Genomic DNA, 7,392 nt, shown 5'->3' with positions numbered 1-7,392 from the left:
GTAAGTTTGGATGCAAATCAAGGCATATTTGCCATTGTAATTTCTGTGGCTGAATATGAGAATACTGATAGCTGGACTTGGTTTTTGGGCCACTTGCAAGAGTATTTAGCTGATGATAGGTAGGTGACATTCATGTCTGACAGGCAAAAGGGAGTACTTAATACACTTCATTTGGAGTTCACTAGAGCACAAAATAGGTTCTGTGCAAGATATGTATTTGCAAATCTCAAGACAAGATTCCCATAAGTGGAATTAATGGATGAGTTTTGGAGAGTAGTTAGAGCATCTAAGTAAAGATGTTTTTGTAAAGGCAATGAATGGCATACGAAAAATTGATGAACATGCATTTCAATGGCTGAGAAAGTTAAATCCCAAGCATTAGTCAGTTCATGCCTTCGATAAGTTTGTAAAGTGTGATCACACAACAAACAACATGACAAAGAGTTGGAATGCATGGCTTGGTGATATGAGGGAAGCATCAGTTATAGCTTTGGTGGAGCACATTAGGAAGCGCATGATAAAAGCAATAACTGAGAGAAGACAAAGTTATTTAAAGTGGCCAACTGATGTTCCTACTTTTATTAACAAAAAGCTTAACATCATACTGAAATTTGGTAGGAATTATCACATCATACCAGCAAGTGATGCCTTATATGAAGTTGAAACAGGGCAAGAGTCTTATATTGTCAACCTTGATGAGCATACATGTAGTTGTGGCTTGTGGCAGATCAGGGGCTTACCTTGTAAGTATGAAATGCCTTATATAGCTCACATTAGGGCTACTTATAAGAAGTATGTTGCCCTTTGTTTCCTAAAGGATGCATATTTGAGATGCTATGCTGGCATTATTCATCCATTGTCGGACAAATCTAAATGGCCACATGTTGAGGCTGATGAAATATTACCCCCAATTGTTCAAAGACCACCTGGCAGACCTAAGACAGTAGAAGAATGAAGGCTGATGAACCACCAACACATAGAATAAGGTTCAAAGTATGTTGTTCATACTATCGGGGTATTGGTCACAATATAAAAGACTGCCCTGTTGATCTAGTCAACGTACATAAAAAGACCAAGCATATATTGGTCAATTTGAAATTGCTTACAGTTTAAAAATTAATTATCCCAAGCATTTGTCATCACTATTATGTTATCTTCAAATTACCCCCACCTAGAATAACTACATATGGGGGTTAACTGATGTTTTAACATTTTTTGGGATGTAAATTATAGTTTTGTCACTATATGTTGGGACTAATATGAATTTGTGAAGATTAGGTGTATGTTGGTGCATAAATACTAATGCTATTGGTGTCAATGTGCAAGTGTACACAATAAGTAATAAAGTGATGAGTGTTCAAGATCGTCTCCACATGGATTGATGTTATCAGATTTGCTACAGCAATCTTAACAGTGCATAAAATAAACAATTGATGAAACTAATTTACTAATTAAAATAAAAACACAATAAATAAAATGCAACAAAGTAGATTATCACGTCAAACTCAAGGATAAAAACAATGAGAATATAGAGTAGTTGAGTGAATAAACTCTCTTAATGGTCTTGACTATTTTCTAATGGTTGGCTCGGTTGCTGCAGTATTTGCTACAACATGGGGCAGAATCCTTATGTATCCTCAGCCGTCGCATGTTGGATATCTTATATCTATATGCAACCTGATAGTGATCAGTTGTTATGCCAACATAAGATATAACATTACACGCTTAGGTTCTATTTACCCTACAAGGTGAATCCTTATGTCTAGTTCATCACTAATCTTAAATCAAGCATTGCCCTTTCGGGACTCAAGTAAAACTCAATCCGGGAAACTCAATTTAAGATCAAGTATTGTTATGATATGTTCCACTAAGATAGGCCCTTTTGCGGCTCTCTCCTAACTTATATCATTAAATGGGTGATCAACCGAAATAATGAATAAAAATAAATACTATCAAAACAAACTGCTACAGCAAACATGCAGCAACACATATATTCAGTCAATAAACCATCAAGATTGTTTATCACTCAACCACAAATAAATTTAGTTCATGGTTTGCAAAAGAAAAATAAAGAACAAAGTTTTGGCCATGAAACACATCCCCATAAATAAATAGAAAATGAGAAAGCAAGAGAAGAACAAGAATGATTGAGCTCTAAATTGATTTCTGCAAATTCTCCTCTTGTGCAGCCCTTAATCTCTCTCTTGAATCTTATTTTTCTTTTGTTTCTTTGTGTTTTTCTCCTTGGGTGACGGCCCTCTCTTTTCCTTATGATGTGTGCTTCTTTTATAGTTGAAAATTAGGGTAAACAGAATCCTAGGGCGCGCATAAGTCAGATTAAGAAACTGCAGATTGCAATTCTGCAGTTATCCCGCTCAAAATTTTCTCTATCGTTGTTCCAAGATTGCTACAGCAACTGCATTGTTCCAGATTTGTTTCAACTCTTTTATAGCCATGTTCTTTCCTTATTTTTGCAAGCCTATTGCATAGCATTCCTTCCATGAATTATAAGCTTCTGGAAACCTACAATTATGCACACAATTTGAGCACAAATTACTTTAAATCGAGCAAAACTTATTAAGACTGACTAAAATGATTATTTATGGAAAATGTAAAAAAAAATGCAATAGAAAAACATAATTTACTCTCTAAGTAGTATTGATTTAAGCCTAAAAGTGCCACGATAACTCTCATTTCATAGAGTTATCACACCCTTAAACTTAAACCATTACTTGTCCTCAAGTAATGACAACAACGCTAACACTTCAATCACACAATCATGCAACAAATAACTTAGCTCTGTCATCAGATTTGCAAGGATTCTTCCACCCTCAGATCACACTCTTAATCACGCAAAATAGCCATAGCAATTTAGTTCTAGGCTTAGGCTTCATTCTATCCAAAGTGTGTGTGTGCGCCACTTTGATCAAATTCCAGAGGTGCTACAACATTACATAGACATATAATTTAGAGATAGAACACAAATATTTTCACATATGGGGGAGTAGAATTCACAAATAAACTCAAACTGTGCTACAATAATAATACTTTTTTTTTCAGTTAAACCCTTTAATGCAACATTGAGCTTTCATGTGAATGCCTATCACTTGTAATGACGACACTCAATTACTCATTCAAAGTACATGTCAGAGTTGCTACAGCAACGCATTCAGGATGTTATATCTAGGTCATACATTTGGACGCCTTTGACTCAAGGTTGAACATGGGGCTCATGAACAGACCAGGTTACTCAGTATCCTAGGTAGCGGACCTCTTTATCATCATTTTTTTTTTGCTTTTCTTGTTCTGCTTTTTTTCCCTTTTTTTTAATTGCTGTAGCACTGCTCGTAGCTCGTGTTGCCTTTGGACTCAAGTTTGCATATGGGGTGCATACTCAACCCTAGTTACTCAGCAACTTAAACCATTGGAGCAAAATTTATTTCATAACAGGCACAGTCCAACAAAAATTTTCCCCCAAACTTGAGATATTTTCTACTCTTTTTTTTTTCGTTTTCCTGGCTCTGCTACAGCATTCTCATAAAACTCAACCAAAGTCTAAGTGTCGGGACTGAATTTCAACCTCCATCTATAACTATCTCTACTTGGCATTCTCATAATTACTTAATAACACTCAATTTATTTTCATTAGGTTTTCAAATCCATACACAAATATTAGATAACAGAGCTTTGCACAACATACAACACACAACACAAACACATGCACTCAGAAACACAACCCCCCCAAACTTGAGTGGTGTTGTGTCCTCACAAGCACACAAAACAAAACCACATAAACCAGACATGCATACACTAAATAAAAGGACATGAAGAATGAATCAGAAAATTAAAACTAAATGAAAGAAAAGTTTTGTAGAAAAAAGTAAATTAAACTTGCGTGTAGGGGTACTCCCCTGTTGCTGGAAGCACTACTGCAGCATAGGCTGTAAAGGGTCACTTCTTATTTGATCCACTTCTCAAACGCTCCTTATTATAAAATCTGATCAATCCATTTGCTGCTGCAAAAGCAAGAATTCCTATGTTGTTTGAGAATCTTCTGTTATGTCATGCTGTAAGTGAAGCTGCAGTAATTTCCTCCTGTTTTTTTTGGCATTTTTTTGTTTTTTTTTTGTTTGTTTTACTTGCTTCAATTTAACACAAGACAAAAAATTAGATGCACACTTAAAATAACAAAAAGAAAAATTAAATAATTTAAAAGCTAAATTCAATGCCTTAAAAACTTGAAACAACTTCCCTTATTGGGTTGCCTCCCAATTAGCGCTTGATTTTAGGTCTTTCAGCATGACCTTGCCTGTTTCCTCAACCTAGATCCTTCAAGAACCGATCCTTCTTTAGGTTGTTCACATCATCTCCCATATAGTGCTTCACTCTCGGCCCATTAACCTTGAATTCTTGTTGGTTTGGAGTAAGTTCCCTTTGCTGGATTTGCTCGTCAATTCTGAAGGGTTGCTTCTCCCCTGACCATGCTATGTTAGCTGCTCCATGATTTTCATCATCAAGTTCTTCAAATATTACAGCATTGATTTCTTCCTTACTGCAGCAACTGTGTAATCTTTTTGCTACAACAAAGTCCACAACACTAATAAAATTACAATCTTCAATCTCATCGGGACTCTTCATGGCATCCAGCACATTGAATGTAACTTGCTGGTCATTTACCCTCATGGTTAATTCTCCTTTTTGAACATCAATTAAAGTCTTTCCCGTGGCTAAGAAAGGTCTCCCTAGAATGATTGGCACTTCTTTGTCTGCCTCAAAGTCTAGCACAATAAAATCCACTAGAAAAATAAATTTATCCACCTTCACCAACACATCTTCAATCTTAACTTCTGGATATACATGGGATCTGTCAGCAAGTTGTAAAGTCACTGTTGTTGGTCTACATTCACCAACTCCCAATTGCTTAAACACTGATAAAGGCATGATATTGATGCTAGCCCCCAAATTACAAAGTGCTTTGCCACTGTATTTAGTGCCTATGGAGCATGGGATTGTGAAGCTTCCTGGATCCTTCATCTTCTGCGGTATCTTACTCTGAAGCATTCGGCTACACTCTCGTGTTAGAGCAACTATCTCAAATTCTCCAAGTCTTCTTTTCTTTGTCAAGATATCTTTCAAAAATTTCGCATAATTTGGCATTTGCTCTAGAGATTCCACAAAAGGAATATTGATATGTAGTTGTTTCAGCACTCCCAAGATGTTGCTGAATTGCTTATCTTGTTGCTATTTTTGAAATCTTTGAGGGAAGGGTGGTGGGTGCCTAAACTGATGTGCTGCAGCAGGTTGTGCAGACTGCTTCTCTTTTGCCATGTTCTGGGTTGGTGCTACAACCTTGTTATCCACAAGTGTTGGATCATCATTTTCGGCAAATGTTGCAGCTTGACTGCTCTCATCAATGTGCTGTGAAGTGGAGGATTGTGGCTCTTTTTCACTTTGAGTTTCTTTCTAGATTGAAGTGGAATTAGCTTTTCTTTTTGGTACACCAACGGGACTATCAACATCCTTTCCAGATCTCAAGCTAATCACTTTGCAATGCTCTTTCCCTTCTCTTTTTAGGTTCTCTATGTTACTGGGTAAACTACCTTGAGGTCTGTTACTCAATGCTGCAGCAAGCTGTCCAATTTGATTTTCCAAGTTTCTCAAAGATACAGTATGACTTTGGACAACTGCTTCATTCTTCAAGGGAGCTAAGTTGATCATTGTTGATGCTTATTTTCTCTTGATTTTGTAGATAAAATCTAGGTGGTTGAGAAGGTACGTTCTGTCCACTGAATGTTACAGCAGGCTGATTTTGATTACTCCATGAAAAGTTTGGGTGTTGTCTCCATCTAAGGTTGTAAGTGTTTGAATATGGATTGTCCTGGTTCTGTTTATTAAAGTTACCCACATAATTGACTGAAATTGGATTCCCAGGACAATTGTCGAATAAGTGCCCTTCTCCACAATAAACGCAAGACACATCAGAAATTTGGTTAACAGTTGCTGGAGCAATAGTCATAGCATTTACCGTCCTTGTTAATGAAGTTACTCGGGCTGACAATGTTGTCAAGGCATCTACGTTATGAACTCCTACTGTTCCTCTTGCTGCAGCTTGTCTAGTTGATGGCCACTGATAGTTATTGTTGGCTATCCTCTCCAAAATTTCATAAGCCTCATTGTAAGACTTAGATAACAATTCCCCATTTGCTGAAGCGTCCACCATCAATCTAGTGCTTTGGTTGAGACCATTATAGAAAGTTTCCAACTGTATGCAGTAAGGAATACCATGATGAAGACATCTTCTGAGTAACTCCTTAAATCTTTCCCATGCATCATACAAGTTCTCATCTTCAAGTTGATGGAAAGATGTAATCTCATTCCTCAATTTTGCATTCTTGGTTAGCGGGAAGTATTTCATCAAAAATTTATCAGCCAAGTCATTCCATGCAGTGATAGAATTTGGTGGTAGAGAATTCAACCATGCTCTTGCTCGATCTCTCAAAGAAAACGAGAAAAGCCTGAGTCTCAATGCTTCATGCGATGCTCCAGCAATCTTGAAAGCATCACTCACTTCCAAAAATAGCTTAAGATATAGATGAAGATCTTCTGATGGCAGTCCATTAAATTACCCCCCCATATCAACAAGGTGTTCATTAAAAAGGTTAAATCAACCAAGTACGATGATAATGAACGATTTAAGTCGGAAAAGGAATTTATGCTGGACGCTGAAGGTGTGAATCTTTTAGCTGTTATGTGTCATGTCATGTGAATAATGTTGTTGTTCCCTGGTTGCCTTTGAACAAATTGTCCATTCAGACCTTCATGTACATTGACTGTTGTATCCCCTCTCTATGGTTCGAGTTTCTCAAATCTTGCAAATCATCCATTGCTACAGTGGCTTGTAATTTCTGATGCTCTCTTCTCAATCTCCTTCCAGTTCTTTCAATTTCTGGATCAAATTGGAATTCAACCGATTTATATTTGCGCATGCAAGAGTTGCTAGATCACCTATATCAACAAAATAAACAAAAAAAAAATTAGCACCATTAAAACTAATTTCACAACTTACAAAGAACAATCAATCCCCGGCAACGGCGCAGAAAACTTGTTGGTGTATAAATAATAATGTTATTGGTGTCAATGTGCAAGTGTACACAACAAGTAATAAAGTGATGAGTATTCAAGATCATCTCAACAGGGATTGATGTTATCAGATTTGCTACAGCAATCTTAACAGTGTAGATTTTGTGCTAAAATAAAATAAACAATTGATAAAACTAATTTACTAATTAAAATAAAAACACAATAAATAAAATGCAACAAAGTAGATTATCACGTCAAACTCAAGGATAAAAACAATGAAAATATAGAGCAGTTGAGTGAATAAACTCTCTT

General features: G+C 36.4%; 1 non-coding gene across 1 annotated transcript; it reads left to right on the top strand.

The window, feature by feature from the left end:
* Nucleotides 1–6,278: 6,278 nt before the first annotated feature.
* Nucleotides 6,279–6,385, top strand: LOC112096620. Its single transcript, XR_002904517.1, has one exon. It is a non-coding gene; the product is annotated as a small nucleolar RNA R71 (small nucleolar RNA).
* The last annotated feature ends 1,007 nt before the right edge of the window (nt 6,386–7,392 follow it).

This window comes from Citrus clementina, unplaced genomic scaffold, assembly GCF_000493195.1.
Source record: "Citrus clementina cultivar Clemenules unplaced genomic scaffold, Citrus_clementina_v1.0 scaffold_8, whole genome shotgun sequence".
Classification (NCBI taxonomy): domain Eukaryota; kingdom Viridiplantae; phylum Streptophyta; class Magnoliopsida; order Sapindales; family Rutaceae; genus Citrus; species Citrus x clementina.
This window is presented reverse-complemented; position numbering and strand designations above follow the sequence as displayed.